Source organism: Apteryx rowi, unplaced genomic scaffold (genome assembly GCF_003343035.1).
Source record: "Apteryx rowi isolate R43461 unplaced genomic scaffold, aptRow1 scaffold_99, whole genome shotgun sequence".
NCBI classification, from domain to species: Eukaryota; Metazoa; Chordata; class Aves; order Apterygiformes; family Apterygidae; genus Apteryx; species Apteryx rowi.
Window position 1 is genome coordinate 1829724 of NW_020451304.1, and position 12037 is coordinate 1841760.

The following is a 12037-nucleotide window of genomic DNA, read 5'->3' on the forward strand; positions in this document are numbered from 1 at the left end:
CGGGAGCAGCGTGAGGGAAATGCAGTTAAGATATGAAGCTGTGAGAAAGCATAAAGACAATTAAGCAACAAGATAAGCTGCCTGAGGGAGGCTCCRGGAAAACCTTGATGAAGATTTTGCTGCAGGCAGGGGGCTGGATTAAATGACCATCATCTCCGCTGCTGCTAAAAACCCAAGGGTCATGGTCGGAAGGGGTCGGAGAGAGCAGACGCAAAATGAGACCGCTTTAACCCTTTCGATTCTGCGTGAAGAACCAGGATTGGAGAAGAAAAACTAAAAAACACGTGGGCAAAAAGACCACGAGGCAGGAAATAGCAGGGAGTCATAAACCACGCTGCGCTCCGACTGGAGATCTTTATTCCGCAACGTGACAGACCAGAGCTCAGAACAGTTTCGGAGGTGACCGAGCGGCAAGATCGGTGTGGATTTTGGGAGGTTTGGTGTCTTTTCCTTCCTGCAGCAAGGGTGTTTCCTCGCCGCGCTCCGGAGCCCAGGAGCAGAGGTCGCCTGGGCTCTCCGTGTCCCCTTGGCTCGGGAAAGCAGAGGCTCCTTCTGTGCCACCAGGAAAGCAGTTTCCTCACCCCCAACAGGGAGCATGACACTGCTCCGAAGGGGTTTTGCAAGACAGGTCAAGATCCTTTGGCACTTGGGTAGCGTCAAAATTAAAACGCCAGGTCAGACCCCCGAGTCGAGCCCCAAAAGAGACAACTTTGAGGCTGCAGGTTCCCCTCCTTCCTCTGCAAGGTGCCCGGGAGAAGAAACGTCTGGGCGAGCAGCGGCGGCTGGTCTCCTCGTCTTGCTCTGTGGGCCTGAGGAGCCCAGAGACGATGGAAAAGAAGCCATATTTTGACTGCCTCAATTAACCAAATAGATAAAAACTTTGCTATTCGCCTGGCACCAGTAGAAACAGGGTCCATATGCTGAACTAGAACAAGAACTTGTTTGAGGAGCTGCTGCCTCAACTGCAAGATGCCAAAAGCCAGATGGGGGATTTATAATAGTGCAAGGACGGCTTAATGGGCAGGGGCATCCGCAGCACAGCCTGTTCCGAAGGAAAGCAACGGTCCAGGAAGCTGCGGGAAAGGGTTAAAAGCAAAACCAAGCAACTTTCCTATCCTGCGCTCCTCGCCTTCAACTAGATTAACGCCAGAATCAGAAGTCAGACTCTACTCCAGGCTGCCTGAAAATTGTTTTTACGCTCCTAGTACGCCCCTGGCCAAAACCTAGACACCATACGCTCGGCGTGAGGCGATTATCGAATGAATTAAAGCAACAGATACATTAGGAGGAGCAGCAGCTCTCCTCTGCTGCCTTTCTCCCGAGCAWACGCTTCGGGAACAGCTACGCTCGTTAGTCAAAGAGCGATAGTATCCCTKGAAAGGCAACTGGCTGCCGCCCCAACTCTTTGGGAGAACAGATCCGTCCTTCGTCTTTCGCTGGAGCTGCTGGCACCGGTCTGACGCGAGGCGGTGGGATATACCATCTCAAGCCACGGGTTTTAGATTCCCATCGGGTGCAGTAATTATGGGCACCGAGTAGCAGCAGCATCTCTCCTGAAGGCCGTTAATAAAGTTCACCTTCACCGGCTGAGCCCATTCCTCTTTCCTAAAGACTGGAAGAGATTTTATAGCAGATTCATCACCTCCACCCTTTAATTCTATTTTTGGAGTCTATTGAACTTTTGCATATGTTGAAATGAAAAGAGCCTATATTAACACAGCCACTTTTTTGTTACTGTAATGAGAGCCTTGAAACCACCACAAAGAGAAACATGCCTTTTAGCAGCTGAAACAAATTATTACAGCAACTGAGTCTTAAAAGGAATTTCAAGTAAAAATATAGTATTGCATGAAGTTGTTATGGCAACTGATGTTGTAGAGTAACTGCACTGGGGCAAGTTTTCCTCCTTCATCCTGCTCAGCAAAGTCTGGGAAAAACTTTATGATAAAATTACGCCTTAATTAGTCAAATAAGTCATAAATATAGCTTATCCCCAAATCCTTAACATTCCAGCCTCATGCTGTCTGTGCACAGTTAGTCTACTAATGAGAAAATATATCTACTAAAGCCCCACTTACCATTAAAAATCCTATCCAATAATTTTCTAATACAATTTATCAATTTAAACACAKTGCACAATGTAATATTCTGCAACATTCCATTAAAATGATAAATAGCTGTAGAAAAAAACAAGGGATTAAGCATACTGTAATGTAATATAACAGTATTTAAACATAAATAAAAACTTAAAGATGGCAGGGGAAGCACACCATATTTGAGAGCAAAGAGAGCGCAAGGTTCGGCTGCGGAGCCCTGACCTGGAGCACTAATAGGACGGAGGAAGCAGGGCAATGAGAAATGACAGTCAACTTCAGAGCACATAAAATTTCCATTAGGCTTTGTTATAAGATTACATCAAAGCCGTTCATAGGTTTTAACCTGGGGGCAGAGAAAGGAGCGACTTGGGGTCYGTGCCTGGGGGCCGCCTCTGCGCACCGAACCAGACGGTTTGCATAATGAACACTTTTTATTCAACCAGGATTTCGGCGCAGGTAGCTCCCACTCAATGGTCTCTAGCACGAATGGGGCTGGAAGTTGATGCTATTCTTCAAGCTCCACCTGCTGGCTCTGGAAGAAGTGCCAGGGGCTCAGGGAAGGTGCTTTGGGGGGTTTTTTGTTTTTGGAAGGACGCTTCGTTTAAATTCTTGCTCTAAGTTACCAGGATTAAAAAAAACAAGCCTCGTTGCTGGACTTCTCGCTTGTTCCGAGTTAAAACCTAAACCCATGTTTTCACTGAGTCACACCGATAACGCAGGTTTGCTGAACGGCTCGGGCAGCTCTTGCACAGCAAGAGCGCTCAAAGAGCAAAGGTGCGGGAGCTGCCCGAATTAGTCTGTGTGAACCCGCGCGAYCGCAGGGAGGCTGCGGGGAGGCGTCTTGCGCCCCGAGCGCAGCCGCCAGGGCACGGCGGGCAGGGGAAGCGCTCCATTTAGCCGGTGCCTCCTGCACGATAATTACTTATTTAAATTTTACCCTGCCGCTTGAGCCATCAGAAAATGCACTGTAAACAAAGGCAATTTCATGCAGACAATAGCTGAGCCAATCATTTTTTCAAGACGGGTACAAAACGACTCATCTCCCAGGATGAACAGCCCTTACGAGCTAGCTGGAACGAGGTTTATAGCCTAAACCCAATTTGCAGAGGTTATTCCGGTGGTGGCTCTGCGGGATCACCTTCGGCTCCTGCAGCAGAGCAGAGCTAACTGGTCCCGCTCGTGCAAACTGCAGTYGCTAACAGCTACACGGACGTGAGGAGCACGGGGAACTAACGCTTCCGCTGCGTGAAACTTTGCTGAATCCTGGGATGGTCATYTAAGCGTTCAAAATATGCACGTGGTAATTCCGAGTTAATCACCCTGGGCATATTTGAGACATTTCTGCCACCACTGCTGGATTTTGTCTATTGATTAGATACTGCGGCTGCACTCCGGCTCTTAGCAGAGCTGCAGCAGGGAATTGAGCTTCCTGCCCGAATCAGGTCGGCTTTGCTTCTGCCTGGCACCAAATCCCTTCTTCCTATTTCCAGAAGAAAAATAGCTACATTTTAATCTAGACCTTCCAACCCACTGCCATGCCTGTGAAGTCCTGAATGCAGAAATATTGCTTTCCCTGGGTTTTGCCCATTTGTCTGGAAACCTCCAGATCATTGCCTCTCGCTGCCAGTACTTTTTTGCTCAATCCAGAAATATTCTTTTATCAAGTCCTCTGACAGCAATCCAGCAGTAAGGGTGTGTTGGAAGATGATGCTAATCCAGAGAGACTGTTCTCCAGTTTGAGCATTCACGGAGCCTAATGAACTATTGGCAGAAAGAGACTTCTGTAGTGCAATTAAAGCTCGCGTGTGAGCGCTTGCCGACGATACAAAACATCGCAGCTCGACGTGAACCGTGCCAAGCCGGGGAGGTGGATTAGCTCAAGGAACACAAATTGGTGAGAGGAGCCACTTGCTCCCCCCCTTCCAAGCCGTGTGCGTTAAGCAAAGCTGAAATAATGAATATGCATCGCAAGGTGCTCGCTGCCAGCCGGCTTAGAAGGTGCGCAGCGAGGGAGGCCTGCAAGGGGGATTTATGGGCGCAGCGGCGCACAGCTGGCACGCAGCGAGCTCGGCGAGATTCAATTAGGATGAATGTCCCCCCCCGTAAGGCCTTAATAACCACCGCCATAAACGAAGGAATAGAAGTCGGTTTGTAAGAGGGGGCTGCGGTCGTCCCCCCTCAGCTCCGGGGAATTCATGGAGAAACCCCCCGGCGAAGGAAAGGCGGAGGGCGGGAAGCGCTCTGCTCGGATGCAAAACGCCCTCCGACCGCCCGCGGGAGCGGGGATAGGTTGTGCTTGGGGACYGGGCCCGTCATTAACACCGGGTGACACCTCATTAATCACGGGAAGGGACACCAACAGGGATCATTAAAACACGGTGATCTTTCATCAGTTCTGTTAGCTGGGAACAGTCGGAAACAAAGTATCAAAGTTTCAGAAAGGAAGGGACGTTGTTCTGTGGTTTTGTCATTGTTTCCAAACACCGTAATTAAGTGACAGAATTCTAAACGAMCTCTGGATTCTTCTTCTTCTTAAATCTCGCTTAGCAAAGAGCACGCTCTCTGCACAACGCAATCCCRGGCTAAAGCATAACGAGAGCAAATCGAGCAAAGCTTCGTACAAGGTGACGTCAGCTCCCGGAGCTCTATCACCCAGCGAGAGCCGYGGACTTCAAGAGCTCGGGGACAGGCTTTTTACTGCACAGGTTGGCTTGAGGACTCACATTAAAGGCCACGTCCGTTGACAGGTGATATACTAATGCCATTCCTTTCCCCACAAGTTTGTATTGCTTCATGGGAGCAACTTGAAAATTAAGTTTGTTTTTTTTTTTTTKGATCTTATTAATCTCTTTACAGAAGCTGTACACTTGGAGACAGCACAGAAAATAGGTTAAGGCTCGCAATAAGCGGAATGAGTTAAATGAGAATCAGGCAAGTATGCTGACAGCCAGTTATCGAGACTCCTGGCTCACAGGCCAAGGCATGAGAAGGAAGGAAACTGCAGTATCAAGTCAGATGAAATGAATGTGTTGGCTTTGACTAGGTCTATAAAGAAGGGTCAAGCGTTGGCTTGCTGGTGGGACCTATTGCCAACATGAAACTACTGGGTGAAGCAAAGAAGGACTGACATTATTTCTCCAAATTATAAATTCTACTTCCCAATCTATCTGAATGGATTAACCTCAAAACATGAGATCCAGAATTTAAAGATTCAGAATTCAGAAGCTATTATGAGTCAAGAGGAGGAATTAGCATTTGAGTTATAAATATGCTCTAACAAACTGACAGGAGTCGGCTTGCTGTTCCTTCCCTTTTTGAAGATGGTGGCATCAGGCTTGCGATATTTAGGGATACAAACCTCAAAGTGATTTCCACATCCCAGCTGGATGTTAACAGCRCTATTTGGGGGAAGAACGCTGCTCGTCGCCTTCTCGCCAACGCTGCCGCGCAACAAGCCCTTGTGGCAAGGGAGGGTGTTCGTTCTCGGTACGAAAAGTGGGTTTGGTTCGAAGAAGAGGCCAACTAAGACCCTCCGAGGAAATGAGCGGACGGTGTGCCATCACGAGCCCCTGCAGGCTCTCACGCGCCCGGAGGACGGGCAGAAGCAGCACGGCCAGAGCAGCTCCCCGAGCAGGCCCTGCATAAACAGAAGCCACTAAYAGCAGATAGTCTCAAGGCAGTAAGTAATGAAGGCACTAAATAACAGTACCAGCGATTTGGGGTTTCTGCCAAACATTAGCCGATTTAACAGGTAGCAAGAGGCCTTTTACGGAGAGAGAATTTCTTTGAGTGCTGACTTAAAAGCTCAAGTTTGGCAGGAAACCGTCTGAGAAGGATGGGGAAGAGGTAAAAGCCAATTTTACCTGGTAATCTGCTGCGCTATTTGTATCCCACCCAGACCACACTGCCTGCATTAAGGATCCCCTGCATCCTCCCTCCTCGCTGCAGCGCTCGGGTAGCAGAGACGCCGATGGCTCCTCTCGCCGGCGTGCACAGGGGCAGCTGTGGCACGCACATCTGCCCGCAGAACAGATGTTAGCTTTGGGGACTGCCCGGACGCCTGCGTTCCCGAGCAAGCGGGGCCGGCGCCAGCGCTCGTCGGGCTCCCTCCCGGCGCGGCCGCCACGTGAGCGCAGGGCTCCGCGCTCTGAGCCCGCACGTGCTCCCCCTGTAAATAGTAATGCGTGAAAGCAGCAGCCCCCAGCAGCCTATTGCACAGGCTCGAGCTCGGTTACTCTAATGAGGGTTTCCACATACACACACAAAGTCTACAGATTYTCCATGCAGGGGGAAAATAAACGGCAAAATAAACAGCTGGCGGAGTGAAATACGAGGTTAGAATCCTCTCCGATTCAAGAGAAGATTATTAAAACAGCTATAAAGATGGCGTTGGCATCTCTTGAAATGAGTTTGTTGCATTCAGGAGAGGCAGTTGCACATGACAAACCCTTTTCTGTTTAATTAGAGGGTTCTGCGTGGCACGCTTCCAGGCGGAGGAGGGGAGCAGATTGCTATCCAGCATCTCAATTATGGGACAGCGCCTTAACGATTCAGCATGCAAATGTTTCGAACTGACCGCAAAGGAAAAAAAAAAAAGGGGGGGATTATTTGTTCAGCAGGGTTAAGGAATAGGAGCTTTCGTTAAACCTTTAGCAGGGAAAAAAAAAAGAAAAAAGAAAAAAGGAAAGTTAGGCTTTCTTGCAACGCATGTTACTCCTTAAGGCTTATTTCTGCAAAAAGAATGGCTTCTACTTCACGCCTGGCTGAAAAAAACTTCTACAGGGGGAAAATCATGACAGAGATCCCAGACTGTCCAGTCCCAGCTAAAAGCTTTCCACTCTTCCAACCAGGTAAAATAATACATGGTTCATGAACAGAAAAGGACCTTGGTATTCGCACCAAAGCTCTGAAAGTAAGCAACCATGGCAAGGAAATTCTAGCTAATACAAGTTAAATATAGGTTATGTTAGCTGCATTTTACAAGCACTATGAATGTTATTGGAGAAAACTGTCATTTTTAATGACAGCACCAGCTCCAATTACCACATAGCTGATACACTTGGGATTTGGAAGTTTTTTTTTAAATCACTTGAAATCTAAAAAAACCTTCATTATCAGCTTCTGAGCTGGATGTAAATAACTTCACCTGGTGTTAAGAAGTTTAACATTTCACAGGGCACACGAACAACTTAAAGCCATTTATAAATGTAGCTTCAGTTTCCTGGCAAATTATACAATGACTTAAACAGCGAAGAACACGGGACGACCGACCCGGGAGCGAAACCGGACGGGGAAGATGAGCGAGGCTAAAGGAGGCGTTGGGGGCGAGTTGCCATCGGGGTCAGCCCAGATGCCCGGCACGCAGCTCCCCCAAGGCTCGGGATAAAGCAGGGACGCGCACAGGTCTTGCCGGTCCTTCCCGCGCTCTGAACTCGGCGAGAAGCCTAAGTCTGGCTGCTGGCAAGACCAACGGCCGCCTTAGCTGGGGCTCAAGGGGACGCGGGTTTTGCCAAAGCGGAACGCGCGCTCCGTGCGTGCGGCTTTCTCGCGCGGGGGCCGCGTGGGAGCCGCGAGCGCCGTTACGCCCACGCAAAGTCCCCCGCGCGGCGGCAGCCTCCGAGGGCTCCCGAGACGTCCCCTGGGCTTCCCTCGTCTCCTTCGCGCGCCAGCGTCGCCAAAAATAAGAGCGAGCCGGGGCTCCTTCTGCAAACTCACTTCCGAAAAGTCGGAAATTGCCTGGAGAAGCCTGGTTTCCCGGCTGCGGGAAGCGGAGCTGCCCGCGCTCGCGCCCCGGCTTGCGCCGCCGCTCCRACGCGGCAGGTGGAAAAGCGAAACGCTGAAAACGTTGGCTCCCCCCAGGTGAACGAAAGCCTTGCAGTCAGCAAGAACAGCAGCTTTCTAGTTTGTGGCAAGTAGAAAGTGGGATTGAATCATTACTTGAAGAAGAACATGTTTCAATTTCTATAAATAAAGCCCTGCGAGGCACATAGCCAAAGCAGCGCAAGTCAATATAGCTTTTCTATATGCGCTGTCAAACTTTACTTTTAGGCAGCATATTAATTACATAGTCAATAATTGTGGGTTTCATTAGTGTATTAAATACCTCAATCAATAATATTTATACTTCTCCGAGACAGTCCTCACCGAAAAAAGGGAGGAGTAATTTTTGAGCCTGCAGTTCAAAAAGTCAGCGCAGCACACCAGCAAGGCTTTAATGGAAAACATAAAACACCAGAAACAGACAAAAATTGGATTATTACTCTTATTTTTCAGCCTTTTGTACAATAAGCCACGAGGGAATTCCAAGAGCTAAACTGATGGCAAAAAAATTAGATTTCCCCCTCTTAATTGCACAACAGCGATGTCAGGCTGGACATGACAAACGGTCACATCTTTCATTTCTAAACCTGATGGATCCGAGCAGCAGAACGAGAGCCGGCGGCCGCAGTCTGCCCAGCAAACTTCCTGACGACAAACTCCCCGCGCAAAGAGCCTATTTCTGGCGCATCCCCGCAGGGAAGCCGAGCGGAGGACGGCTTTAAAGGTGCCTTTATCATAACCAGGACCATCCCAGCAGAACATAGCCGTATGAGAAACTGCAGACCTCGTGTCGTTACAGACCTCATCAAATTCATCCAAGATAAGTCCAAACACTGAATATATCAAGCACGAGAAAAGGAGATCAGGAGATTTTTTTTTTTTCTTTCCCAAAGCCGTGTTGAAACGCTGCTCACACCTCCTTTAGAAGGACAAGAGGCTTGGGGCAGGGCGAAGGGGGAGGAAAAATTGCCTTTGGAAATATCCAGGTTGCTTTATGTAACCTACATGAGCAGCCATAGACAAGGAAGGAGAAAGCAAAGTACTACAAGCAGCCTGCAAACCCTCCCCAAGGCATGCTTTCGGCATGGCAGGAAGGCTGCATTTAACAACAAATCAATGCACTCTAAACAGGAAAAATAAAAACAAACACCTTCCCCCCCCACCCCAAACACAGACACCTAAGTACTCAAACAAAACACACAGAAAAATACATAACAGTCCTCGCCAAAAAACCATCTGGTGATTCAAACCACTTTGTGTATATATATACATACAAATATGTGCGTGTGTGTGTGTGAGAAATAGAACATAAGCATGAAAAACAGACTAAAAAGCTGAGACAAGGTCTCCGGGCCTCTTGCACCTTCACAGATGATATATTAAATAGAATTTCCACTCCCTGTAATAAGACTGGTGATATTTACTGCACCACTATAATATTTATAATGCATAATGCACTGCAAAGCACTCCCTTTCGCAAATGCAGCTTTCAAAGTAGACGGACAACTTGCTCTGCTAGAACTGGGGGCAAGCTCCTGAAGTCCGATCCATGCTGTGTTTTCATGACCCTCTTATACAAAAATGATATCAAGCCCCTATCTGAATCACTTTGGCAGCCGAACGGTTGTCCTGGGCAGGGCGTCTCCGAAAGGTGCCCTCCTCCGCCAGCCAGGCACCAACGGCAGCGAGGAAGCAGCAGCCAATTTTCCTCAAAAGCTGCTAGTTCAGGGGCCAGAAAACAAGAAAGCAAAGGGAAAGGAGAGATGACCAAACAGCACATGGAAGGCAAGTGCATCTTCCTCCCCCCCTCAAGATGTTATGCGGTATCTCGGGCAGCAAATGCAAATACCACAGAGTATTAAGAATCAAAACATCAGACTCATCAACTTACACTCTCACACCCATTGCACTAAAAGGACAATCCGATCATGCGGGAACACGGGAGCCCACACACACACGCTCATCCAAGCTGCCAGGCAGAGCGCGCACAGCGCGACGCACACAGCCACCAAAAACAGGCGCAGCAGTCGCTTCTCATCACTGCAAGCAGACCACAATTTTTTATTTTTTTTATAAGAGCTCTTAGACTATATTACTGCTCAACGCTTTATTTTGGGGAGAAGAAAAACCCAAAACACTGATGCATCTTATAAATGAGATCTGACTCAAGTTCAGTCTCCCCTCCAGAGACTGGTAAAGGTCACTAACAATTAATTTAAGATTGATGTACAGCTAAAACATAGTTAAACCGTAACTCTGGAAATGAACACAAACGGCAAACTACCTGAACATGGCACAATGTCAGACCATGCTCCAAATCCGTTCTCAACCACCCAGAACTTGATGTTCTCCTGTAATTGCCCTTGTACCTGACTGTTCAGAATCAGCAGCCTCCCCGTGCTGCCTTCGCTTTGTGAATTTTATTTAAAGCTAAACATCAGCAGCCACAGGACTCTTCACCTCACAAAGATCTAGTTAGGAGGTATTCCAGCAGTCTCTCAATTTAGAAAATACATATCAGTCATCCTGCGCAGATAATAGCTGAAACCATTCAGCAGTAACCTGGACAGTAGCAAGGGGAGATTTATGATGAAGAGAAGGAAAAGATAGGCTCGTTTGCCCATAATCCCAATTAGCGTTATGAGCCCGCTTATTTGACTCTGCCAAGAGGAAAAAAGCTCGAAGCTTTCTGAAGAGTCCTGTTTTCCATTGCCCCATGTTAGCATCTGCAGTGATCCAGCAGGGTTTGTATAACCGTGGCTACTTGGCAGTGAAACGGAGAGGACAGAATGAAGATGTCTCCACAGCTTTTCTGCCCTCATGATCTAGCGAGAAGGCTGCGCAGAACCTCACCGACATGAAGGATCAGATGCTTTCTTTCACCTGTCAAATTATTATTAACAGATTATCTTCAACAGTTTGTTCTATGATCAAGAGAAGGAAGTGAGATATTCATATATATTATATATATATATATGAATATGAATGAGGGAAATCATATCCCCCTCTCAGGTTTCATTTTGCTAAATTAGCTCTTCTAGGCCCCTCCTAAAAAAGATCTTCAATCTCCTACTCAGCTTTGAGTCCTCCTCTATACTTACCCCAGCTGAGATTTTTTGCCTCTATATGGAGCAGACCAGAATTGTACATAGCATTTGAGATGAGATCTCACCAGAGTCTTATATAATGCTATCATACTTGTATAGCTATACTAGAAATACCTTGCCTTACATAGCTTGATGTCTTATCACATACTGACTGATTAAAGCATGCTTAAAACCCCTCTATTTTTCCAATCACTAATGAGAACTAATAAAAAAAAAAACTGCTGTAAAGTGGATGCTCAAGTAAAGGACTTTTCACATCAACTATTTACGTTCTTTTTTTTGCTCCAGTCTTCAAGGTCATTCAGCTCTTCCCGTAGAATACCTTAATCCTCTCGAGTATTGATACCTTCCATCTCTAGTGCTCTGGATGATGGCAGAGTAAACCCAGTGATACGCATGCACAGCAGTTCCCTCTGGGAGAATGAGCTGCCCCAATAGAGAGCATAAAGCTGCACTGCCAGCAAATGCATGCTAGCACGAATGCCCATAAAACTTTCTAGTGTAGATGTGGCCTGAGACTTAAGAAATAGCCTCCAGGAACATGTTGCATTACCACTTGCTATCAGCCCCCTCAAACTGGGAAGGAGGGACAGAAGGGAGGAGCAGAGCTTAGAAAACTGGTTAGCAGAGTGGAAAGATGGATTATCACTGCTAACCTACCATTTGTCAATCCAGAACCATGCTGAAGACTGTAATTTTCTAGTCAATGCTTTATAAGCAAGGTCAGAGGAAACAAATACTTCAATAAAAAATTCCAGGCATCAGCAGAAGAACCCAGTCATGATCCTCAGAATCCAAAAGGAGGAAGGGGTTGTTTGTGCGACTAATGGGCCCAGGATAACGTCTTTCATGTCCGTCAATGGAAACGGCGTTTGCAGTTCTTCAACATAAAGCCTTAAGACGACAAACAGGAAACCACAGGAAGAAGGGCAGCAAACAAATACATGAAGGAACACAGCTCTACAGTGCAAAACAAACAAACAAACTTCAGTTTTGCTACCAAAGACCAACTGC

At 47.5% G+C, this 12037-nt stretch overlaps 1 long non-coding RNA gene across 1 annotated transcript; it reads right to left on the reverse strand.

Annotated features, from left to right (window-relative positions):
- Positions 1-377: 377 nt before the first annotated feature.
- Positions 378-6020, reverse strand: LOC112960723. Its single transcript, XR_003251845.1, has 3 exons — positions 5960-6020; positions 5455-5733; positions 378-1612 (listed from the first exon to the last, which is right to left on the reverse strand). It is a non-coding gene; the product is annotated as an uncharacterized LOC112960723 (long non-coding RNA).
- Between the last annotated feature and the right edge of the window lie 6017 nt (positions 6021-12037).